The sequence below is a fragment of the Hesperophylax consimilis genome, chromosome 2 (genome assembly GCF_061612785.1).
Source record: "Hesperophylax consimilis isolate HC1 chromosome 2, BYU_Hcon_1.0, whole genome shotgun sequence".
Classification (NCBI taxonomy): domain Eukaryota; kingdom Metazoa; phylum Arthropoda; class Insecta; order Trichoptera; family Limnephilidae; genus Hesperophylax; species Hesperophylax consimilis.
The window spans coordinates 19,639,841-19,667,653 of NC_142837.1; the positions used below are offsets into that span (position 1 = coordinate 19,639,841).

Genomic DNA, 27,813 nt, shown 5'->3' on the forward strand with positions numbered 1-27,813 from the left:
TCAAAATAACTTCAGAGCGTTTTGTTTTTCTATCTTTCAAATCAATATTCCAAAATATACACAGCCATCTCCTGTAAAGCCTAAACATCAAAATCTTCATGTGTGTTGTTAAATGAGCTGTTCTTTATTCTCTTTTTTAAAATCCATCCATAATATAGCCGATGGGTAGCGCCTGCAGATCGGAAGAGGCCGGTTGGGGAGACCCTTTGACTTCTCCGGCTGGTCTCCCTCGACCCATACTATTACATAGTGAGTATACGCACATATTGAATCAACCAAATAAACATTGAAACACATATAGTTATTTAGTTTAATTTGCTTTTGTTTTTTATAGGTAAAAGATAGCGTGGATAGCTTCGTGGAATAAGTGCATTAATTGTGATATAAGGTCAGTTGGGGTAAAAACGTCTTTGGGGGTTATTGCGCCAAACATTTTTTTTATTAAACCTTAAAAATTATTATCAAAATATGCGTCTTCCATACACTAAATTATATGTCACTTCGTATAGTTATTTAGAATATCAATGGAATAAAGTATTTTGAATCGACGTAGTGAAGAAATCCAGACAACATTTCTTACATTAGGTACTTACCGTCTTACTTAAACCGTAATCATTTTGATTTTTCACTCATAAATCTTTAATTGGGTCCATACGAAGTTGCATCAGATGACATCGCCATGGTAGTTCACAATTCACAATCTATCATTCATGAATGGATTAAGATAACGAAATATTTAACAATACTTAAAAAATCAATGTGTCAAAGTATTTTAAAAAACCGATAAGGCGGTATCGTTGTTTAGGAAGGCTATTTTGTAGACGATTTTTAGGATTTAATTATTATTCAAAAACCATTAGATATATTTATCAAAGGTATCTGTGAAACAGCATGCATTAACCCCAACTTACCATAGTTGATTCTGGTTTAGTAAAAGGGTCACACATAAAATGCATTTGTTGTAACATGCGACATGTTATGATGGAAATCGTCAATCATTAGTGCATTTTTTATTCACTAATAGATGATTAAATACATTGTATATCATGCACTATTCAAAGGATTCTCCAACAAAAGGTTTATTCTTGCTACTTTAGTCTAAACACTTTCATTTGTTGTGATAATGAACGAAGATTAAAACTGATTGAAGACAGTAGAACTATATCATCCGTTATCCCCATTTTGGAAATGTTGGGAGGTAAAATTAAATGGGCAAATTAATTAAATTAAAGGCACTTACAATCTGATAGATCTGATACATACTCGTAGCAAAAGTTAAATCAAGCAACTCTTCCATTTTCAACGATGGTTGTCAATAACTAACTCGTAACCATCACATCATTTATTAGAGGGGGCAGACAGACATGTTCGTTCATCAACTTGCACTTTTAATGTTAATAATAATAATAATAATTGGATAATTTTTAGAGCGCCGTTTTTGTGAAAAATCACCTCAACGGCGCTCTGTTATGCTGTGCAATGTTCTACTGAAAAACTATTGAAATCCAATCAGACTTTAATTATCATTTCCGAAAACGCTTTTATTTTTTAAAATGTTACAAATTAAACACTTTTTAAAATGTTACAAATCGGAGGTAAAACAAATTATTATCGAAAGACAAAAATATATGGGTATATATTTTTTTTAATCAATAGATAAATTCCTGATATCATGTTCATTCAGAGTAACGATAAAATTTATTGGGCATTGAACGTACCGTCTTAAAAAAGTAATCGCACAACTTAAAAACCTTTTATAAAAATGGATGGTTGATCGAAAATTGCGGCTATAAAGCTTTCGGACTAAAATATCATATTATGTGATCTCAATCACATCGTATATATCACTTGTGTATGAAGGTGAGTAGGAACCTATATTTAATTTACTTTTACCGTTGTGGTATTGTATTTCGATTCATATACTGGTTCATTCAGGACGGTAAATAATCCAACCATCACGACACTTGGGACCGTAACTATTCGAATTTACATATTTTACGATGAATAAAAACGTTGCTATGTGGCTTTTGAATTTCGCAATATTCACGCAGACCTACGCAATCAACCATTTACAAAGTTCGCTGACGAAGCACAATCAACGATACCTCAAAAACGTAGCTATTGGAACGTGTGTTGGCTACATTTCTAAAGCATACTTCATTCGCAAGGAGAGAGTTCCCATCATCGTAGCCACAAATACTTTAGATGATAACTTGCCGATAACAGAAAACCCGGAGTTGCAAGGAACTGTAAATCAGCTGGTGTACCACATGAGAGGTTTTTCGGCTATAGCCATCATCCACAGTAATCCATTCGTCTCCAAAAATACAGTTGAAAACTTCGTCGTTTTAACTGACGATGCTGCTTCGTTCAAATATAACATTTTTCTTCTACCAGCAGATTACTTCTCCTACAACGGTAGAGTGATATTTGTTATCAAAACGGAATTTGATATTGAAAGTGAAATGAAAATAGTGGTACAAGATATTTTAAACATTTGTTGGTCATTTTACATGGTGAACGTAGTTGTGGTCATCTACTTGCGAGGATATCCACGAGTGTATTCTTACTATCCATACCTCCCGGGTAATTGCGGGCAATCGACAATGGTAGAGATAGGAGTGTGTGTGAACAATTCCTTGGTGAATAACACTTATCTTTACCCTCCAAAGTCCCTGAACATGAACGGATGTCAAGTGCGAGTGACTGCTGTTCCACGCGAAACTTACGTCACGATTCTCAATCAACCGAATGGACAATTGGCTCTGGAGGGAATAGAAGGAAATTTAATAACCTCTTTATCAGAGTTATTGAACTTTTCTCTTGTTGTGATGCTCGCTTCCGAAAAAGAAAGATGGGGCATTCGGACAGAAAGTACTTGGTCGGGAGTAATGGGTGATTTAATATCAAATAGGACTGATGTTGGCCTGGGCGTTTTCCTACCCAGTGTAGATAATGTAAAATTTGTTGATATATCAAACGTATACTTGACTGTTGATCTGGTGTGGGTGTTACCTAGATTCGAAAAAACAAGTTCAATTGCCAAAGTGTTCCAACCATTTTCAGACACGGTTTGGTATCTTTCAATTGTAACAGTTGTTGGTCTGCTAATCATGTTTATTATTTTGAAATTCGTTATTATAAACAAGACCGTAAACGTCAAAGGCCTCGGTATGGCTGTATGGGCAGCCACTCTCGGCATGCCTATAGAGTTTGAGACTGTAGGGAGATTTGCTTGTTATATTCTAGCATTCTGGATGTGGATTGCAATGGTCCTCCGAAATAGTTATCAAGGATCACTTGTTAGTTTCTTGACAAGGATAGATTATGACGATAAAGTAACAACGATGAGAGATATGCTGGATTTAGGATTACGTTTTTCCGGGACAACAAAGACAGTAGATATTCTCAATGATGTAGATGAAGAAATTGTCCAACAAATTCGACAAAAGTTGTATGTACTCGACTCTATTGAACAATTCAATGCACTCGTGGAAAGAATAGCGTTTAAAGGTGACCGTTCGACTGTTCTCCACTTAAGGGATTGGGTAGCACGGTTCAACAGGAAAAATTTACTCAAAGGGAAACTGAACGTATTGAAACAGACATATGGCTCACAAATAATAACAATGGCAATACAGAAGTTTTCACCATTGCGCGAAGCCTTCGACAAGTGGATATATCGAATAATTGAAGCGGGGTTAATAGACAAGTGGGTGGACGAATTTGATCTACTGCAAAGTGCTTCAGAAAACGACCCGATTGTCCTACAAATAAGTCATTTAACTGGAGCATTTATCTTTTTGTTCATTGGGGTGATTATGTCATCATTATTTTTTATAGCAGAAGTGGTTCACTACAAATATTATGTTTTGACTCCAAAAATTCAGACAATTGGCGGCTTTCCGATGTAGGAAAAAACCTTTTGAACTTTGAATAATATATATAAATATAAAATAAAACCATGCACGTGAAATACCGGGTGTGCTGTATTTTTTTAGGGGTAGATAAAGTTGCTGTTTAGAATTTGATACGGAGTTTACGACTACTTTGATATGGATCACAAGTAGTTTGTCTCCACAACGGGCACAGCGATAGAATTTCCAAGCAGTGAACCACGCATTTTATGAAAATGCATATTTGTCATATGACCAACCATCGAGCCATTTCTCCACATGAGTAGCCAAAAAATATGGAAAGACACAACTCTTTATTGTCACGCACTCCTTGTTTCATTCGCCTTCACACAACCCAATGTCTCAAACGTGATCCGACCCAGGTAATTGGTTAAGTATCCCGATCGTTTCGTGTCTTCCTGGAAATCCGGGGCGTTATCAAATTATTCTTCCATCCACTTGAGCTTCATGCATTCTCCTGAAGTTTTTTTCTTGTCCAGATGTACATTCTGAAATAAAGAGAAACAAATTGTATTTGATAAAGTTGAATACCGAATTGCTGGTGATATAGGCGATAAGCTTGATCGCGGAAATTTTAACATTGGTTTTTTGTAATTAAAATAAGTATAGGAAATATTTAATCCTTACCGGTCAAATCCCGCGCACTGCTCGGGAAGCTTATTTAGTCAGAATGGTTGGAAAGTGTCCAGCCTGCTTGAATACATTTTATCAGAAATCATGAGGAAATTTTCTTTTAAATATGATTATACGAGGTGTGCAAAGTCTTCAGAAACGCAAATTACCCAATGTTAATGACACTTTAACTCAAACATACGTGTATTTAATCTCATATTTTATCTTTTACTCACTCGTAATAGAGTTATGAACCATTCTGTGCTTAGCGTTCTACCCGGTATGTTTACCTACCTGCTCGAGATATTAGAACAAATGTACGGTGACCGTTATACATAAATCTTGAGACAAATTTATTAACATATAATATATAAAAATATATTTTAATTATCTTCGTTAATTAAAAAAATATATATTGTTAAATTACCAAACAGTTATCCCAAATCTCAGTGCTACATAATATTATTTTGTTTATTTTTGGTTTCTGAAAAAAAAGTAATGCCACGGTTTTCTATAATATACGAATATGAAGACAGTGACAATAATAAATCTGAGTGCAGTGATTTTGAAGTAAGAATAAATCGAAATCTAAGGATTATATACTCGAGTGACAGTGAAGACGCTACAAGATATCTTAATTTTTTACCCATAAACAAAAATATCCATTTTTGTATGTCTAGAATAAATTCAATAATATTATGGTTCGAGCTCCAAAATAGTTTAAGTTATTTTATTTATATCTGTGGTCTCTTTAATTATACAGGGTGTATCGGCACTAACCCGACAAACTTTAACCAGCTATTCCTTAGCACATTTGGAGTAAAAAATGTTATGGGCACTTTGCTGTCTGGTAGCATTTTTTTTCAATTAAAAACAAAATTAAAAATTTCCACAATCCATCACTGTCATTGGCATTGCTTTTCGTGTTCAACAGCTGTTATAAGCAAGTATGTCGAAAAGCGTCTTCGCTCTTTCGCACACACTAAATAATAATAGTTAAAAATGAGACGAATGGTGCCGTGCCATTTCGTTGTGATTGTAAAAGCGCGCCAATATAGGTACACACGTACATTATTCAACGGAATTCGAATAAAATATTGCCAGATGGATTTTCAAACTTTGACAAAGGATAAAACAGTGGTGACATGTGGTGAAAATATGAATAGTAATTTTTTTATTAAAAAAACGTTACCGGACAGCAAAGTGCACATAAGATTTTTTACTCCAAATATGCTAAGGAATAGCTGGTTAAAGTTTGTCGGGTATGTGCCGATACACCCTGTATAGTCGACATTTATTTATCGCCGATTTTCTACTTATTGCCATGCTTGTTGATAATCTAAGCCGAGATCTTTAAATAGTAAAACAAATTTAATAGTAATTACAGTTATTGCGTTCAAGATACATTGTTATTGCATTTTTGTTTACCAACATGCAGTTGCTATTTTTTTCCCATATCCAATAGTTGACCCTACAAATTAAAATGTAAGTTTAATTAAAAAATAAATGGATTCTTGTATAGTTTAGTTTAGTTTTATTTGTTGTAGTTTTATTTTTATGAATACATTATATAACATGTGCACTTTTTTCTAAGTGTTTATATATTTTGTACATATTCGTTCAGATATTTGCGTCAGAAGTTAGGCCCATCTTCCTTAAAATATTAGAAAAACATATTGCCGATTGAATCTGGTTTTGATATTATTTTTAAGTAGGTACTCGACTCCACTATCTTTTCCACTATGACAACCATAACACTAACTATAAATTAATAATTTATGTCACTCACCACTAGCGCTGTTTCGTCTAACGGCCAATAAGTATCTATATCTACAGACCTTTGTGATATAATCAAATAGGTATCAAAAAATAATAATTGGTTGTGAAAGAAACTATAAATTCAAATTCAAAATTCAAAAAAATATTTATTGCACAAAAAGAGTACAAAGGGTATAGCTTATAGGTTACATCCTATTTCTTTCAGCTAACCCAACAAATACACATTATATTACATAACCCAACAATTACATGTTAACAAATGTTTGTAAATAATAAATAAAAAAAGAGGTATTTAATTTATGTAAGGTATTCATTTAAGGTGTATTGACATTTGTTTAAAAAAATGTTTTAGTGTTGATTTAAATTTAAGTATGTCGGTTATTTGTTTGATGCTACGTGGAAGGTTGTTATATACTTCAATGGCCATGTAGTGTGGTCCTTTTTGAAATATAGTTTTGTTTGCTTTTGGGATTAATAAGTTTTCTGTGAACCTTGTAGCGTGTTTATGTGTTGAGTTTTTTTGTGGGAACTTTTCTGGAGATGATCGAACTAACAGGCATAACTCCATTATATATATGTCCGTCACTGTCAGATGTTTGATATTTTTAAAAATTTATAATTATTATTAATTATAATAAATACGTATCATGTTTGCAACATGATAAGTATTTATTGTTCCTACCGATGTGTATAATATACATTATTTTTCAGCATTACTTAAAACATGTCTGAAAAAGCCCTACGGGCAGTAGGAAATAGTAGAGTGAAAGAGGTAGAAAAAAATTATTATTAGATTTTCGTCAACCCTATATTACTTAATGTTGCTATGGATAAATAGCTGTTGAAATATATATTTTTTTTATTTTTTCACATATGATCTTAAGGTGGCGCAGTGGAAAAGAAGGACATTTTGGAAAATTTTAAAAAATTAAACGCACATTATTATCTGCATTAAAATATAAAGAATAACAAGAATCTAATACTTTTTTTAAATAATTTTTGCATTCAGTCTTATCATCGCATCCGGGGTAGGTCCCTGAAATTTAAAAGAAAAATTTTATTTTGTTTCGAATTGCGGCATTTTTCTTCTCCATTTTACTCTTGCTCGAATGTATCCATCGCGTGCTGTACTTCCGAAAACAGCCAAACTAGCTTCAGTGACCAGTTGCACACCTCTCTCTACAGCTTGTGTGTGACAGGGAAAATTTTCAATACGGATATTTGTATCTTCGCTCATAATTTTGTCCCATAATTCACTGTCACGGTATTTTTTTGTGAATGGTGGCTCGAATATTTGTTCTGTTCTCCAGTCTATCATCTCATAATAATCATTGGGCTTCGAAGTTTAATTTCAGAGTCGAGAATATTCTTACTTTCTTCCCCTTTGCATTTTGTCGGGCTTTAAGAATTCTTCTTAATGCTAATTCTTTTATGTGTATATGTATAAAATGTTTTCGGAATCTGCGAAGAAAGCAATTGTTTTCAGGTCTTCTTTAAAATAGTAGAATCTTTTAATCGTACTTACATTTTTGTAAGGATCTGGATTTTTTTTCCAGATCCTTACAAAAATTAGCAATTTTTTAACAAGGTTTCCTCTAGACACAAAAACTCACCCTTAATACGTACACATAACGGTTGTATCAAAATAACAAGCATTCTCACTCCACCAAACCTGGGTATAATACCTAATATCCACAAATCAGTTTCACTGCCGGCAACCGGAATCAAACTATAAGGTGTTGTTTTTTTTTTTTTTTTATATTTCCTTTATTTTTCCCAATTTATATATTTGACATTACAGTTTTATAATAATAAGAAAGGGAACCTACTAAGGCGCAGCCTGTGCGTGGGTAATATAAGTTTATACATTAGATTTTTTGTACCTACTCAATGCTTTGAGAAACTGAGGGTTATCACCAGCAAAGAAAACTACCAGATCACTGATGGTATATGCAATCCTCTTTAACAAAAAATACGTGAAAAAACTCCATTTGTCGTACCGGGTAGAGGTATGTTTCATTTTAAAATATTACCATTCGGTCTCAAAAACAGCCCCGCTGAACTACAAATATTAATGGACAAATTATTCTGTCCAGAATCAGATACCAACCTATTCTATTTCCTAGACGACCTCATCATCATCACCGATACGTTATAAAAACACATCGCAATGTTGGAAAAAGTCTTCCAACAACTCAAGCTCGCCGGTCTGACCATCAACATGAAGAAATCGGAATTTCGCAAGTCCCACTTGCGTTACTTAGGCTTTGTTGTCAACGAAAAAGGTCTGAGAACAGACCCAGCTAAAGTCGAAGCTATGGCAAATTTCCCCAGACCCAGGAACGCAAAAGAAGTCAAAGGTTTTTTAGGACCTAACCTAAATCTTCTATAGTAAGGCCGTTTACTATAGAAGGTTTATCAAAGACTTCTCCAGCATAACAGCACTCCTCAACAAAGGCATCAGTAACTTCTTATGGTCCCCCGAAACTGAAGAAGCCTTCACCACCTTGAAATCTGCACTACAAACGGCACCTGTGCTGAATTGTCCCGATTTCACACTTTCTCTCACGCTCCATACGGACGCATTTAATGTCGGAATCGGCGGAGTCCTAACCCAAGAATTCCCCGACGAACACACTGTAGCATACTTTTCCCGAAATTTAAAAAAACACGAAAAGAACTACAGAATAACCGAAAAAGATTTGGCAGTAATGGAATCTATTCACCACTTTCGAGGATATATGGACGGTAGCAAATTTACTGTGGTTACTGACCATAGTGGCCTAAAATGGCAAATCTCTTTAAATAATCCATCCGGTAGACTCGCCCGTTGGTCATCACGGCTGTCACAATACACTTTTGACGTTATCCACCGTAAAGGCGCTGACAAAATTGTACCAGACGCCCTCTCAAGAATTAAAGTAGCAGCATTAAACACTGATACCAAAATCCTAACACCTTCCATAAAAGACACCTGGAATATAAGATTTTTAACGGTTGCAAAAACTCACCTCAACAGTTTCCCAATTTTATCATAAAAGAAGGACAACTATACCGGAATTGCAAACCTCCTTTCTCTATTCTCGAAGACCATGCGTGGAAAGTGGTTGTTCCCCTTGTAGAGAGAGAACAAATAATATTCAATAATCACAGTGCTCCCGAATGCATACACCCCAGAACTTTCTAGACTTATAAGAAAATAACCTTGAAATATTATTGGCACGGACTTTTCAAACAAGTGCGTAAGTACATTTCTAAATGCGACATTTTTAATGCTTATAAACACAGCACTGTACCCCTTGCTGGTCTTATGGGTAAAAATAAACGTGCCGATAGACCACTGCAATCATTATCAATAGATCTTATTGGACATTTTCCTAAAAGTTATGCTGGACACATGCATTGCATACACTCAGTGTAGTGGAATTGTTCACCTAATATTGTTGGATTTTTCCTTTAAAAAGAGCTGCCGCAACTGCAGTCGTAAACCTTTTGGAAAAACACATATTTATACTTTACGGAACCCCCCGTGCAATTATCGTAGATAACGGAAAATAATTCATCGCAATAGAATTTAAGGAATTCTTGTCCAAATATGGCATAAAGGACATTTTTATAACACTCTTTATTCGCAACAGAACAACACTGTAGAGAGTTATAACCACGGAAGAAGGAAGAGAGTGGAGCTGGCACTAGGGCAACTAAGTCCCAGCGCATCAAACAAGATGAACTAAGCCCAAATGGGCGTGGAATGGGCGCGGCTTACCGGGCTTACTAGGCCAGTATAATTTCACCGCTCGGCTTGAGCAGACATTTCCTTTATAATCTGTAAAGTGCTTTTGTTATTTTTAAGCGATGAAGTGCAGCGTGAATTTATGTAAAAACCCTTCAGAAAAACAGTTAAAAACTACAGATGACATTAATTTTCACCTGTAAGTATTTTTACTGTTGTTTTTTATAATAAATTGCTCTTTTCCGCACGCTTTTGTCACAGGTAGCCGACTTGACGGAATAGATGATGGCAAAGTTATGCGATACTGGGCTTTGAAGAAACTTACTTTAGAGCTTAGAATCGCACAGCATTGATTTGTGAGATGGGACGTTCTTATTCCAAAGAGTAGGTATGATTACCAGTTATGGCCATTTTTCGCTGCGGGTATATTATTGATATTTTGATTTTAACAGGTTTCCGGTAGATTCAGTGGTAAGAGAGCAGTGGAAAAAGCTTGTAGATAAAAATGGTTGAAATCCAACAAAATATTCAACAATTTGCTCTAACCACTTTAAAGAGGACGACTTTTATACCACCAAAAACGGAAATAGAAAACTGCGACCGGAACTATCCCTGATTTGTACTTGGGCGTGTATCATTAAAAGGCGTGTATCATTAAAAGTATTTTAAAGATAGGTTAAACCAAAGAGTATGGATACTAGAGAGACAGCATGTGAAGTGTGCCCGCGCGCTCCAAGTGTGAATTTTGTGGAATTTTACGGAGACGGCTGACATTAGCTTTTACACCTCGGTCGCGTATTGAGCTCCTAGTAAAACGTTGATAAAACATAGAAAAATGGTCAACTGCGCCGTTAAATGGTGTAAAAGCAATTCTGTGAAGAAAATTAAGAAGAAAGACGGTCTTACCTTTCACATGAAAGTATTTAAACACCGCTCAAATAGACATTTTATAGTTAATTTTTTGACGAGTTCATTTCAACCGCCATCACGCCAGCACGCGATCTCGGAATCACGCGGCTGACGAATGTCAATGGGCCGAATCAGTCAACTTATTTTATAATAATTAAAAATTACCAACAAACCTTTATTTTTTATTAATTATAACACACGTTTATAATGATTTGTCTTGTATGGTGACCTGATAAATCAACACATCGACGATTCAACACGAATTTTAAAAGTGGTATAAAGTCATGGAAAGTGATAAAACAAAAACTTTATTAACTGGGTTAAGTAGGTTAGGTTAGGTTTTTTTTCCTTCGTTTTTAATGACTTTATAATGTACTTTTAAAATGTGTGTTGAATTGTCGATGTGTTGATTTATCAGGGAACCGTCGTACCTATATATATATACCTAGGTCGTACTTTAAATCCTATTTTTGTGAACAATCGCGCATGTGCGCGCGTCGGTACGACGAGATGTGTGTCACTATTTTAGGTTTTCGATAAATAACTCTTTAAAGTTCACTTGTATCACGTTTTATTTTTTTCCGGTGTAGATAAATATTCTAAGATATTCCGTGTTTTTTAATCGTATTTTTGGAACCATAGCTTGATGTTTATATTTATTCATTTTGTATCATGCCTATAAATTGTGTTTATAACATAATATTTTATTAATTATTTAAAATTGTTATTCATGTCTCCTGTACTTATCTTTAATTTGATTTTTTTGTTTTTTTTTTTGTTTTCACTGTACAACTGTAGAGTTTTTTTCTTATATTATTTACGACCACTCCTTTCCTTAAAGCCAAGCACCAGCTTCCATAGGGAAATAATATAATAATGCACAAAATTGTACTATGCAAATCTGTTGATTAAATAAAATAATACTACCTAACTCTATATTATCAAGTTATTCGTAATCTGGGAATTTTTGTCTTTCTTTGAAAATAAATCTTTATATATGTATATATAAGAAATCTCGTGTCATGGTGTTTGTGGTCGCACTCTTCCGAAACGGCTCGACCGATTTTTATTAAATTTTGGATGTATATTTTTTAGGTATGAGAATAGGTCGTAAAGTATATTTCTTACCAATAGGTGATTATGTGTCCCTATTCAGAAAAAATGGGGTGTCCCTATCTAAAAATAATTTATATGGCAGAACAACGTTTCCGGGTCAGCTAGTATATATATATAGTTGATATACTGTAAAACTGTAAAGTTATTTAATTTGACTTTTATATCGTTTTTAGTGTTTTTATTAGAGTTTTTTCATCGAACTCTTTCAGCCAGATTTTTATTTTTGATTTGTATTCATGAAACTTTTCCAATATTTTTTTATCTGGAGGAAGGATGTTGTCAATTTTTGTTACAAAATAAATTAAGTTTCTTCATCGCAATATGGGTTTATAACTTGCAATGTTTTCTGTCTTTTTGATTCATCTAGTGTGATGGATAAGTTTTAAGTTTTTTTCTTATATTATTAACGACAACTCCTTTCCTAAAAGTCAAGCACCAGTTTACATTAGGAAAGAATATAATAATGCACAAAATTGTACTCTGCAAATCTATTGATTATTTAAAATAATTCTACCTAATACAAAAAAAAATCCTATTCAAACTGATGAATTGCGCAATGTTAGCACCGAGGAATGGCGCTGCGAGTTTCAGCAAGTTCATAACATTAGTTTTTCACCCAATTGCACTTGCTATACATTTCCTGAAGATTGATACCGATTTATTTGGACGCGCACTACACGATTCGATCATAATCTTGATTTGGCAAAAAAAGAGTTACGTGAAATCAGATTTAGGTAATTTACAATAACATGTATGGTACAATAACATGTATGGTAAAATAAACAATATGTATGTCTTTTGTTACTTCCCTTTCCGAACTAGTTAATTTTATATTTTTACCACCATTCTTTGTTTGGCAAATAATGCGTAATGCGCTGTATGCCCAAAATGTGATAAAAAATTAAGGATGTTTTTTTAATAAAAAATAAATAAAATAATGTGCAGCCCGTTCACAGTTCGGCCCTTATCTCTGACCCATGACCCCCTCCGCGCTCGCTTACCGCTCTTCCCCGTCTCTATCCCCTCCCACAAGGGCGTTGACAATCATGGGAGCTTCATTGGTTTTGCGTATTATTTAATACATCTCGACAAATTATGCCGCTTCCATTGATCCTAGTTCCATGGGTTAAACAATTCTATTACAATAATGAGGGAGTATTTCACCATACTCTTTATAGCTTATCCATAGGATAACGTATATTGTAGTACTATCGTAATTAATATAATTCGTTTTTTTGTAGGAACCTCTTTCTTTAGAACCAATGCAGACGCTGAACTCCAGAAACGATTTTGATACACTTTATCTGTGACTTCGTGGAAGTTTAGAAACAATATTTAATAAATTGTGTTCTCAGCAGTAAAGAAGTTATCTGATTTAATCATTTTTTCCAGATATCCAGCATTCAGTCAATACTGAATACTCTTCAAAAAAAGAGTTTGCTTTTGGAATCGGATGTAAATACATTATCATCAGTGAATATTAAGGCTAAGGAACGTTGTATTGTTATCCAACGGGTTTTTGCATTTTTTCCATCGGTCTGTAATTTTACACATATTTTTGTAATGAAATTGAAACAGATTTTAAGTATCAAAATTATTTTTGATAGTTCTTAAAAAAATCATTCCTCCATGACTTCATCAGGGGTCCCTGGCCACTGACTCCAATGCTTATTTTGTTGTTGTGTATTTTACCAATAAGATATCTAATAAAAGAAAGTTTATTAATATGTGATATTTTATATATTGTCATTAAAAATCCTTGTAATTAATTTACAAAAATTAAATAATATAAGAAATAATAGTGTTAAGTGGTTAAAACTGGGGATTTTACCCCATTCTGGCTAGATGGATGGGTGTGTCCATTTTAACTCCCACCCATACTTACCGCGCGGACCTTACTTCTTACCGCAAACTGGCTACAAAATTGTCGTAGAAATAGTTTCTATGACCACCTCCACTCTTTTCCTTCCTCCGTGGTTATAACCATGTAACGGACGTAGTTGGCCACATTAGCGACAAGTGACAGTCGGCTCAAAGCCTTGAGCCCCTTTCTTGGACCTGACGGCCTACTGAGGATGAACTCCAGATTACAAGCCCTCAGTAAAGTGCCCCAAGCAGTGCGGACACCTATTATATTAGATGGTGATCACGCCTATACACGACTTCTGGTGAGACATCATCACCAGGAAGCCGATCACCCAAGTACGGAGAGAACGATGGCTGAGGTGCGAGGCAGCTACCTTGTGCTGCGACTGCGAACAAATATTCGGATGATCGCCCACAACTGCCCCACCTGCAAGATGCGCAGGAGCAAGCCAGCCCCCCCACTGATGGGGCCCTTGCCGCCATCAAGGCTAGCCCACCATGTTCCTCCATTCACAAACTGTGGACTCGATTACTTTGGGCCGATGGAAGTCACCGTATGCAGACATCGGGAGAAAAGATATGGAGCAATCTTCACATGTCTATCTACTCGTGCCATTCACCTTGAGCTGACAACTTCACTGACCACGGACTCCGCCATCATGGCTTTACAACGCATGACGGCGCGCCGAGGCCAACCAAAAGCTCTGTACTCAGACAATGGTACGAACTTCCACGGTGCTGATAACGAGCTGAAGGATGCCATCGAATCACTCAAAAATGATACCCGGATGAGGGATCATTTGACAACAAAGGGGATCGAATGGAAATTCATCCCTCCAATGTCTCCTCATATGGGGGGAGCTTGGGAGCGCCTGGTGCGATCAGTAAAAAACGCCCTAAAGGCCATCTTGCTGGAACAAGCTCCACGCGAAGAGACCTTGAGGACAGCGTTTGCCGAGGCCGAGTGGACCGTAAACAACCGCCCCCTCACACACGTCTCGGTTGATCCCAGGGACGAAGAGCCCCTCACCCCCAACCACTTTTTACTGGGAAGAGCCGGAAACCGGCCTCATCTGTCACTATACGACAGGCAGGATGAGGAGGTATGCCTCCGTCGCCAGTGGCGTATCAGTCAATAACTCGCTGATATGTTCTGGAGACGGTGGCTCCGCGAATATCTCCCCACCCTGGCTGCTCGCCAAAAATGGCAACAGCCAGTTATCCCCATCAAGAAGGATGACCTCGTGATCATCATGGACCCCGCTATGCCCCGCAACAGCTGGCCACGCGGTCGAGTCCTTGATGCCACCCCTGCTGCAGACGGCCAAGTGAGGACCGCCAGGATCCAGACGAGCACCGGAATTTACGTCCGCCCCGCTGTGAAGCTCGCTATAATCTTGCCGGCCCCACCTACCAACTCAACTGTGCCACCAGCCCAGCACCATCCCAGAGGAACTGGCCGCCACGGACTGCGCCGTACCAACAAACCTATTTTTTAGTTCAGCATAGCTAAACGGGGGGAGTGTAACGGACGTAGTTGGCCACATCATTTTATTTCATAACAAAATGTTTTACATTTATAAAATGTGCCTACCCCACGCCACTGGGGTCATTTTGTTCCAATTTTTGGCCCAGGCGGCCTGAAAACTTTGACCCCGAACGGCATTGATACCGCATCGCGCGTCTACCATTGCCGAGCGGATCGATGTTCCATTTTTTCTATTCAAAATTTACTAGGAAAAATCAAATTTTAAATGTTGCAAATGACTGTATTTTACTTGTACATCCCCTCGGCGGTAGTTAAATAAATACTATTTGCTATGTATTACCGCTGAGGAGATACTAAAAAAGCTGTTTTTCACATATATGTATAACCATTTTTGAACAATATTTTTTACCTTTTTTGCGTGTACAAAAATCCAGGAACCTCGTAGCATAGTGAATCTTATCTCTTTCTGAGCGCTATGTTACGGGGGACCTGGGAAAAATGCTAACTTAACAATATTTTACAAATTTGATCGCTTTAAGATCATTTTTACACATTTATTTACAAACATTTCTTATTTTTTGTCGTATCTTGACAAACAAAAAATCCTGTTGTCAAGATACACATTCTTATAACTACTATGCATTTAAACTATGTAATTGTTATTCATGTAAGCCTTCAAAATCTTTTCTAACTCGCAAATTCAAGCGACTACCTTCGACCATGCTACCGGCAAAATGAATATGCAACATTTTGCCGGGGCATATAAACACATTACTGGCGCGGATAGAATCCCCCACCACTTTTCTACTCACAGCCCAATGTCAGGTGCGAGTCATGCTTATTGCATATAAGCAACCACATAATAAAATAAAATTAGTTCATCTTTACCACCGAAACCAAGCGTTTTATTATCTACAAGTGACTCCTGCCCACCATCTGCCTCACCTCGCCAAGTCTTCTGCTCCAAACCTTCTGGTGTTACCTCTTCAAGACCAGCCGGCCCTCCTCTGGAAAACCGCCAACGCCAGAAGCGAGCAGAGACGACAGCACACCCAGTGCCCAACATTCACAAGCCTGGGTGCGGGAGGCAGATTTCATCATCAAATATTTCTACTATCATCATCATCGGCCGTAAAGGAGCATTCTCATCGGTTGAAGACACGGTTTGGAACCGGCGCCTAAATCTACAGTCTTGTGCGGACTCCCGTCCAGTACAAACCAAAAAATCAATACTGCCCTGGCTATCCTAGTTGATAAAGACCAGCGTACTTGGTGTAAAAACTTGGAAAAAATTCAAGCAGCTATGAACATGGTAAATCTTACAACCGGTTACACCCCATTCTTCCTCAATCACGGCATGGAACAAATTTTTCACGGCTCTCTACATCGGAATATTGATTTTCCTTCATCGGTCCCCTCGTCTGAAGACCGTATAGAAGAGTATGCCCGCCGTTTAGAAGAACTTTCTTCTATCCACAGCAAAGTAACAGACGCTTTATTACTGGCCCACCAAAAAAGTTCGGATAGATATAACCTACGCAGGAAACATATCACTTTCAATAAAGAAGATATTATTCGGAGAAGAAATAACACATTGTCACAAGGTGCTATATACTTCTCTGCCAAATTGGCACCCCGCTTTATCAAGGCAAAAGTTTTGAGAAAAATCTCAGATCTGGTGTACTGTACACCCTGTCCGACATTTCTGGAAAACACATAGGCAACTACCACATAAAGGACATTGTTAAGGCTGGAAGTATAGAAACAATAGAAATCATCACTCCTGTTCCTACGTTTGTACCCCATTGGCAGAATCAACTACTGTCATACACTACAAACTTTGCGAAATCTACAAATTATGATTCTTACCATTGATCTCACAAGCCGATTTCTATAGTGTGATTCGGTTTTAGTTGAAATCATTAGCCTTTTACCCATTTATGTTCTTGATTCTCAAAAAAGTTAATCAACCAGTCTTACACAACAAGGTGTAATGGACGTTGTTGGCCACATTTTTCATTTAAAAAAAATATGTTTACATTTATAAAATGTGCCAACTCCACGCCACTGACAAATTCCTCACTCTCCGACACTGCTCATTTGTATCCCGTTTCAGCCAAAATTGCCCAAAAATTCTGACCCCGAAAAGCATCAATACCGTATCTTGCACGTACCCCGGCCGAGCGGTACGATGTTCAGATTTTTCTCTAAAAAATTCTACCAACAAAATTATAATTTACAAAATGTTACTCATGCCTATTTTAACTTGTACATCTCCTCAGAGGAGATAGGGTAACCATTTTTTATAATTATTTTACATATTTGCCTCTACAAAAATCCAGGAACCTCGTAGCATAGTGAATCTTTCCTTTTTCGGAGCGCTATGTTACGGGGGACCTGCGAAAAATACTGCAATAAACATTTTAAAAATTTGATCGCTTCAAGATCATTTTTACAATTTTATTTTACAAACATTTCTTATTTTTTGATACACATTGTTATAGCTACTATGTAATAAAACTATATAATTGTAATATAGGTGAGCTTGCAAAATCTTTGCAAAATTTCTAATTCAAGTGTCTGCCTTCAGCTAATCCACCGGCAAAATGAATATGTAACGTTTTACGGTGGCTTATGTACGCGTGTGTGGCGCGGGTAAAATCCCCACCCTTTTTCGGTCGCCAGCCAAATGTCGGCTGCTAGTCAACCTTATAGAATATACGCAGCGACATTAAAATAATTAAATCAGTTCAACTTTACCATAAAAAACAAGTGTTTTTATTTCAACAAGCGACTCCTGCCTTCCAACTGCCTCACCTCGCCTAGTCTTCTGCTCCAAATCTTCTGGTGTTACCTCTTCAAGACCAACTGGCCCTGCCTAGGAAAACCGCCAACGCCAGAAGCGAGCAGAGACAACAGCACACCCAGTGCCCAACATTCACCGAGCACCGGGTGCGGGAGGCAGATTGCAATAATTCATACAACCGTCATCATCATCGGCCGTTAAAGAGCATTCGCATCGGTTGAAGACACGGTTTGGACCCGGCGCCCAAATCTACAGTCTTGTGCGGACTCCCGTCCAATGTACAATAACAACAAGGTACAATAAGTGTCAATTGTAACCTTGACCTCGGTACATCACATCATTGTATTTAAACATTTGTTCTAACTTTTTAATGCTTCCCATTTGGCTCATGTATACACCTTTTTTTGCATACTATTTTCCATGGTCCGAAATAAATGGAAAGCGTGGAAGTTGCGAAATAGGCACAATCCTGAACTACTACTTAAAAATGACTTGCCAAACAATATTAGGGAAATAAGCCTTTTCCCTGATACATGTGGGGGCAGAACCGGAACCAATATGTAGCAATAATATTACTTTGGGTTGTACAACACTTTGAGCACATCCACATACCTGAGCAGAAATTTCTTGAATCTGGTCACACGCATATGGAAGCAGATTCAATGCATGGTAGCATAGAACATGAACGAACGCTGAATTGACCAGTTATCGTCAGCCCATACAAAGTTAAATAGTTCAAACATTACGAATTCATCTATGTGAAAGACCACGCTAGCAAATTTATGATATATATAACATAGGACGACCAAGGTAACCAAGTTAAATGGTTGAAAATAAAAAGTATACGGTATGTGAAAGGAGAAACTAACAATATCTTCTTTGATTATAACATGTCGGACACATTTCATCACATAAATATTGCAGACGATTTAATGCTTAGGTGCTTTTTCACAAAACTCTTATAAAGTTGACTATAACTATGTGTCACATAACATTATGAACAGTATAAACAAGCTTATAAACTGTGGTGCGTTCCACCACAGAAAACAAGGTCCCATTGGTCCCATATAGCTTTGGGGATCTGATGACACAACGAAAGAGGTTGTGAAGGTCACAGTGTTTTTATTGTTGAGTCAGAATGCAGCATGGGAGATGACTTCAGGACGATAGCGATGACACCGGATGCAGGAGGTTAAGTGGTCTAGGTGGTAGTTGGCGACGGCGCGCTGAGACCGGACTCGTGGATGTGTTGGATGTGATGAAACTGGTGAAAACCATGGGTATTCCGGGTGCTCCAGTGCTGAAAAAGGTAGCTGAAGATACGATGGACCTAGAGGAGGCCCACCACTTCCCCGCCCTGTTTTAGGTACTGATGGTACCCCTTCAGAGCTCTCGCAAGGACGCTAATTTTTTTGATACAACGAGTCTACATTTAAAATTTCAAAACAAGACCTCCAAAATGTCCATGCATACAATGTTATTTGCAGAATGCAAGTGTTGCGTATTAGTAACTTGTTAATAAGATCTATTCTATTTTGTTAGTTTGTATATACTATATACGTATACGATGGACCTGTCGGCGGTTGAACGGGAGATCTAGGCCAGCGAGGATGCCGCGGGGTATAGGCGCATGGATGTTGCGCTGGCCAGGAATGCTGAGGCCAGGGCGCTGTGATGATCCCGTAGGAGTCCATTGGTGAACCGTGCAAAGCCGGGTGTATGTATCGGAGGTCCGGTGCGCGGGGTGGCGCGCAGGTTGTCACTCGCGAGACTGCAAATTGTTGAACGACTAATGACTGACTGACTGACTCACTGCATCGGGTCTATTTATATAGCCAAGCCGATGTCGGCAGCAGCTACGCGAGACCGTTGGTAAACGACTGACCTCGCTGGATCTAGATGTTTTGGTGACGCTAGAATTATGCCTAGGCAATTGCCTAGAACCTTCTGGCGGATGCGCGTAATGTACCTAGTCAAACTCGCAATTTATTGTATTGACGTAGGTAGTTCGCTCAGACGTCGCAAGTAGGTGCTCGTAGACAGCAGGTAGCCGGTATTATTTACGTTACGCAATTAATTGTGCCTTGCAAAATGTCTCGGAAAGTTCGCGACCCATGCATTCTATATCGGTATATATAATTGTCGTTATATATACCTTCTAGGAGTGTCGATCGCTACATAGGTATTACACGAATTTGTCTGGCAACAACGCTTTTATAATGTCTAATGCAACGCCTGTCTTTAAAATGCGATTGTTTCTATGGAATTGCAAACGTCAAAACGGTAAACAGACGTGGTTTATTTATGCAGACGACATTTTTGCTAATTAATTATTGGTAATTACATTGGTTTTTGGTTTCGTTAATTATAATGCGATCTTACTAGAGATTTGAGTCGAATTAATAGATTTGTCTTATTTTTCAGGGTGAATAAACGAGATCGAAGCATTGATTTTACGAAACACGAGTGACAGTGTAAACAAACTACTTGAAAATAAAAAAGCGACTCGGGAATGTCCTTAGGAGATAACGTTAATTTCAAAGTCACACAATGTTTTCGCAATGATTCTTGTGAATTATTTTTCTTTCTGTTAATCCCTAAACTTCTTGACTCTGTGCAGAAACGGGCGGTCCGTTTGATAGATTCCCCAATCTTAACAAACGGACTGCAATCTTTAGAGCACAGGCGTCGGGTAGGTATGCTGTCCTTGTTCTATCGGTATTACAATGGAAAATGCTCTGAGGAACTAGCGTCATTGATCCCTTCGGCACCGGTGCGTAGTCGGAATACACGCCAAACGCGCGCCCAACATTTGTACACGGTTGACATTTGTCACATGAGAACGGGTCGCTTCTACGATTCGTTCTTAAGTTCAACAGCTCGGCTGTGGAACGAACTGCCGGCCTCTGTGTTTCCTCCCTCCTACAACATGGGACTCTTCAAGACCCATGTTCACTCCTTCCTCTCCACAAAAAGACCCTCCACACAGCATCCCCAAAGATGTCATAGGCCCTGAGGGAAATTATTTTCTTCAGGGTCTCCTGTGTGGAGTTAATATAAAAATAAAAAAAAAATTAATCTTTAAATTTAATTTCCCTCCCTAAAGCCTTGCAAAGTGCATCTCGAACTGTCAGAATTCAGATTCCATATTCCATATAAATTCGCTATGTTTTAATGTATTTCAAAATAAAATAAAAAGTGTTTGAAATTGACTTATGCACTTAAAAATATAAAATTGACAATGTTTTTAAAGTCGCTTAAAAAATATTTTTTTACCGTACAAACTGTAATTACTACTTTACACAAAACAAAAAAAATGTATTTAATTAGACAAAGGTATTACAAAATTTACTGTCCCTTAAATTTTTTTCATAATATAAAAATTTGCAAACCTTGACCAATATTTTTCAAACGCTTAATGTTGTTTCATAGAATTAATTGAATTATTTCGGGAGCGTTTATAGTAAATTATCAAATGCAAACTGAAAGTGCAGTATTCTCTCTTTTACTTCCAGATAATCCGAATTCCACTGCAGAAGAGGTGTTCTTCATAGAAGGAGATGAAGACGAAGCATTCCTCAATAGCCGTCCACTTCCAGGGCTATTGCTGGGTACGCAGTCTCCGCTCCCGAAGCCCCCGCCTCAGACCTTCTGCCGTGGGATAGTTGGACCATCCCCCTGCTGCGCACGCCTTAACGAACAGGCAGCCGCAGCCGGTGTCTGGTGTGAGTAGGGTTGCCAGATGATAATTTGATAAAGGAGGGCAGATGGGTCTAAAAAGGAGGATTTTCTGTAAAAAATGAGGATATTCAGAAATTAAACGAATTTTGTATGTTATTTTACTTTATTTTAATCATATTTAGCTGAGCTGCCAATTTTGGAAAGAAGTTCTTGGTTTTTAACAAATAATTATAAAAATCTTCACATGGCATGTTTTTGAAGCTGAATTGAGTAAGAATTAAAGATTTAACTAACTGCACACTTAGTCTATTCCTCTTTTCGCTCCACTGAGTATTAATCAGTCAAAAAACTCTTTCCATATTTGCGTTATGTGCGCTTATACAAAAATAAAACTCGCAGATCTTGAGCAGTTATTAGAAACATTCAATGTTTTTAACACTTTGTTGAAGATTGTTCACTGCTCGTGCAAATTCAAATCATAATATGCTTCATCTTCATCTGATTTTGATTTAAGAAATGAAATCAAGTTACAAAATTGATCGTGTAGCTTAACATCGTCAATCTTTACACCTCTGATGCTCAAGAACTCAATGAATGAAACTAAATCATATTTTAGGTTTTCGTTATCTTTCAGCAATGTCATGTCAACTTAAAACATCTGAAATCTTCCAAGGGTTTTATTCATTCCATCAAGTAATCTTCACAAGCCTTGTAAACTCTGACAAATTCGTTGGAAGTGGACTCGACTTCGTCATTATCACGAAGCTGTTCTCTTACGCTTAGAGGCAAAAAATTGTTGTTTCTTCAATTACGAAGCATATGAAGTACGAATTGAAGTATCTTTGAAATTTCCAGAACGAAATTATGTTCCTCTTCGACTTTTGCCAAATTTGCTTCGTAAATAGACATACAGAGAATGTGTGAACCATAAATATGCTTCTGAAGTTGTGTTTTCGAAAAATGTTTTTATTATGTATGGTGTTTTTCTTTGGCTTAAGAAATATTCTTCACTATTCATTTAATGCTGGATAGAGCTTCAAAATTCTTTCTACGCATGGAAACAGGCTAAGCCACCTTGTTTTACTGAGCCTTAGGAAAGGCTCGTTGCCCACATCCAAATGGCAGTCGCAAATAGAACATTTGGCGTCGAAGTCGTCTCGCCCGCTAGTAAAACACGGGTATTTGGCTCTTAATACTTCAGTAAATTTACACTTCCGCTTACTCATAATGACTAAGTTAAATATACTCAAATATTTAGTAATTAATCACTAAGATTCTCCTCGCGTGAGCGCAATATCTAATATAATAAAAACCAATTGTTTCAAACAAATATCTAATTGTAATAACAAACACCGCCTCTGCACATGCTGCGTGACCACGCGCCGTAACGCACCGTACCGGACTGGTGCGTGGTCTGCGTGGAGGCGTGAGCGGTGACTCACCGCTCAGCCGCCCTATCCTCTTTTTCGCCTCCCGTCAGTCCCGCCTGATTTTTAGCAAAAAGGAGGACTTACAGTAGGTAAGGGAGGACGGGAGGACAAAACATGGAAAAGGAGGACATGTCCTCCTTTTGGATACCATCTGGCAACCCTAGGTGTGAAGCAGTCACTGTCTCAAATAAGCCGCCGTCTCGTTGTTTTTATTTCCATTGCCTTTTTAAAGATAATTATTTACAAATATGGAACTTAAATTATATAGGATTATTAAACAAGAAATATTATTCAATGATCTCCTGACTGGATCCAAGCCATCTCTCCTGGAAACAATTGTATCCAATAATTAAATTGGCATCGCAGATTACTTGCGTGTTCATGCAGAACACACCATTTCTTTTGAGGTGTATTTCAGCATTTTTTCACCTGAAATAAGGGAAAGTAATTTCAGTAATCAAAATTATTATTTCAGTGCAATGGCAATGCCATCAGGCGACAACACTGTGCTTGTCACTTGTCCGATGAGTCTTGTGAATGAAGTTGGCTTGCGCTTTCATTATTTTAATAGTCTCCATTGATTGGAATTACTATTTATCGCTATAGTATGTACTACTGTAGTGTGTTATTGAAGTAGCAGAGGTTTTTACTTGGTGACATTGCGATTTGCAACATGTTTGTAGGATAGCTTTTAGGAACCGAGCCAAATTATAAATAAACCTATTTTGGGAGCCAGGTCCTCAGGGAAGTGAACGTACACTGGACGAAGGTGTACAATTGCCTCCAAACACTCCTTTTTGGTGCAGCATTATTCCTGAAAACAATTATATAATGGTGTATCTATTAGCAGAATAATGTTGGTAAAATAATATCGACGGGTTCCGGGCTAATTGTATTAAGCGACACTTTGGGCGATATAGACTTTTATATATATTTGGAATCAACGAATTTTTCTGCGTCGTTTGAGCTGTGTTTGGTGACAATCGGAGCACTTTTTTGTCGCTTAATACAACCACATTTTTGGGCCCATTTTGGACTGCAATGTATGAAGCGACACAAAATATTGACAAATTTAGGAACTGTGTACTTAAGCTCACTACCAAATACCAGACAATCGTAACTTTTTTTCCTGGAGCAACAATTTACAGGCAACGTACGTTAAAGCATTTAGCCTGACCTTATAAATATATAGAAATGTCGCTTAATACAATTAGCTTTACCTTATAAATATACAAGAATATCGTTTGATACATTTAGCCTCATTGTCAAATTCATACCCAGTGTCGACCCATACATTTAGCTCTGTACATGAAATGTTAGATGTTGTCACTTCAACCATTTAGCTTGCAGTAGATAATGATTATGTCGGTCGCATTAACTATTTAGGATTTCAACAGTAAACATTTAAAGATTATGGCTAAACACATTTCTGTTATTCAATATTTGATTTGCAGTGACTATCCCAAGAATATTTCATTTAGAATATATCAACCTACCATCCAGCAATACTGGCAAAGATACACTGATCGATACTGATATTGAAGACGAAACAGACCTGCCAAATTAAGCAATTTTCATTATGTCTGATGGGAAAATAACAAGTGTTTAAGTATAAAGAAGAAGAAAAATAAATTAGAAAGTAAGAAGGAAAAGATTGGTTGAATTTTAACTAAGATGATATTTTTTATAATTTTGATTATTATGTATAACAATTTTTTTGTTACTGTAGTGAACTACAATTATTGTCATAGGAGATAAAAATTATTTTTGTTATTGAAGAGAAACTAGGGATAGTATCTATAATAGATAAGAAAACTTCTAAACTTTTTTTTTAACGAGAGATGTTTTTGATTTGATTACTGAGAAAGTTAGAAAAAAATATAGAAGAAAATAAGTAATGAAATGAAAACCAAAGAAACGCTCGTAAATATTTTCATTTTTATTGTGATTATTTAAGAAATTATTTTCGTTTGGTTCTATAGAACCTTTTTTTGTAATTGAAGAGATTTTTCTTTTGTTTTTTAAAAAGTAGGTACAGTTCTTAAATACTTAAATGTTAAAGTTTAGAAATGAAGAAGAATGAGAATAATTATTTCAGGTAATAAGACTGTAGGCTACGTGATAAAAAGACTGTTTAACTTCTGATTCCTATACAATTGTGATAAAAACTTTAGTTGTTACCTTGGTAAGCTAAGAAGTTACTGCTGTTCCTAGGTGATTGTCATTTTAAATAAAAAACTTATCTTTGAACAATTTATAATGTGTGTTTTATTTCTCATTTCATTATTATTAACAAGATAGGTACACCCTATGGGCCCGTTCCCACTTCCGTTTTCAAATCGGAGGCGGGTCCTGTTTTAAAAACGGGTGCTCTACGGCCCTGTTCACACTTCCGTTTTAAAAACGGATCCGTTTTAAAATCGGACCATACTCTACGAAAACAAATAATTGTCAATTCAACCAAAACATTTTATTTGCTCATTTTTCAGTAGATGATCGTGCGCAATGGATGATGATGAAGTACTTGTTGTCATGTGGTAGGTACTTATTAAAAAGAAGGAAAAAAATGAAAATTTTGGGTGAAAGATTTTTGTAGGAACTTTCCAAGTGTTAATTGGTGAGTTGAGAAGTGATTAACAGGTTCGCTGCCGCCGACTCCGGTCGGAGCCATTCGGCGTCTGGCACTGGGTGCCGGCGGCTCCGGCCGGAGCCATGAGTAGTATGTCTGCACAAACATCATTTTCCTGCCGGCACTCGCGGCGAATGATTGTTTCTGTAGCTGGCGTTGTTGTTGACAATTGTATCAACATTTTGTAGCAATTGGTTTTCAAGAAAAAATTAGGTTATTTTTGTAAAGGGCCATTTAAAAAAGTAATCGATAAGTTTGTGTTTTTTAATTTTTTTGTGTAAAATTTTTCTTATTGTCATAATGAGTGATGATGCTGGACCATCTCGTCCTAAAAAGTCTCGTCCCTTACGTAAATTTCTGCAAGTTGAAGACATTGAGAGGGAGTTAGAAAATGAACTTGAGTGCGTCAATGAGTACCACCAAATTTTATAAATATTTTTTCTTCATGAGATGTGTGTTACTTTCGTTATCTTATTTGAATTGCTACTTGTATTTTAGTTATTATTTGAACAAAAGACAAAAAAATTGTCTATTTTTGTTTTATCAAAATAATAAGAAGAGAGTAAAAAGAGTGCGACTAAACGGACGAAACCGCCGGCACCTGCTAAGTGATTTTCAACCGTGGTGCCGCTTGGCACCTAGGATCAGTTATATTGTGCATAGGCGGCAGCGAACCTGTTAACTAAAGTTCTTTAATTATTTTAGAATGTCTATCACTTCCTTTAACCATCTACTGGAACGAATTTCAGAGAGCTTAACGCATCAAAATACAAAATTGAGAGAATAAAGAATAAAGAAAAATAAGTGCGTTTGTCCTAAGAAAGCGTTTGTCTTAAGAAAGTTTGTCCATTTAAGCTTTAAAATAAAGAAAAATAAGTAAGGTTTAAAAAATAAATTTTGAAACATGTTGATAATTTTGATATAAAAAAGTAGTGTACACCAAGCGTTTTGTTTTTATTTAATCAAAAATAAAATATTGTAGTTTGTTGGCTACTGGGTCTTCCAGTGGCGGTCCGTGAGTTTTTAGCGAGCTAGATTGCTAGGATAAAAATACGTTTTAATTTATTTACTTAACAAAATAACCAAATACAAGCACGCAGCGTGCCTGCTTCATTGCGACTGTGAGCGGTCGGGGTGTGGTGGGGACTCTGCCAGAACGACTAGGCGACAAGTGTGAACAGCTCCATACAAAACTATGAGCGAGCGAGTTCCGACACGATTTGAAAACGGACGTGCTGCGCTGGCGATCCATCCGACAAAAAATGTCGGATCCGTTTTCAAATCGTGTCGGACAAGTGTGAACAGCTCCATACAGCCGCCGTTTAGATCCGTTTTTAAAACGGGACCCGCCTCCGTTTTTAAAACGGAAGTGGGAACGGGCCCTATGTATACCTACCTTTTAATTTATCAATGTTTTAACCGCCAATTTCTACAAACTTCATTTTTCAAGTATGATTACAAACAATTTATTAAAAAAATATCAGTCGCATAAACTAATTAGCCATACATTAATAAGTTTAAGATATGGTATTTAAATCAATTAGCTTAGGTTTGAAATATGACCAACTCTTTGATTAAAGCACTTAGCTTAGAGCCATTATTTGCATGCCTAGGCGGTTAAGTCATTTAGCTTGGAACAAGAAATAATAAACCTAGGCGGTTTAGTCATTTAGCCTAGAATAAGAAACAATAATCATAGGCGGTTAAGTCATTTAGCCTGGAACAAAAAAAAGTAAAATATAGGTCATTTTGTATTAAGCGACATTTATCTTCGTTAAAAATAGGAATATGTATTAAAAAAAAAATGAATCCGAATATGGGGAATATGTTATAAAAACAGTAATAT

At 36.8% G+C, this 27,813-nt stretch overlaps 1 long non-coding RNA gene across 1 annotated transcript; it reads left to right on the forward strand.

The window, feature by feature from the left end:
• Positions 1 to 20,496: 20,496 nt before the first annotated feature.
• Positions 20,497 to 25,587, forward strand: LOC149425780 (uncharacterized). The gene is made up of 3 exons (XR_016304238.1): positions 20,497 to 20,563; positions 20,652 to 21,000; positions 21,743 to 25,587. It is a non-coding gene; the product is annotated as an uncharacterized LOC149425780 (long non-coding RNA).
• Positions 25,588 to 27,813: the final 2,226 nt, after the last annotated feature.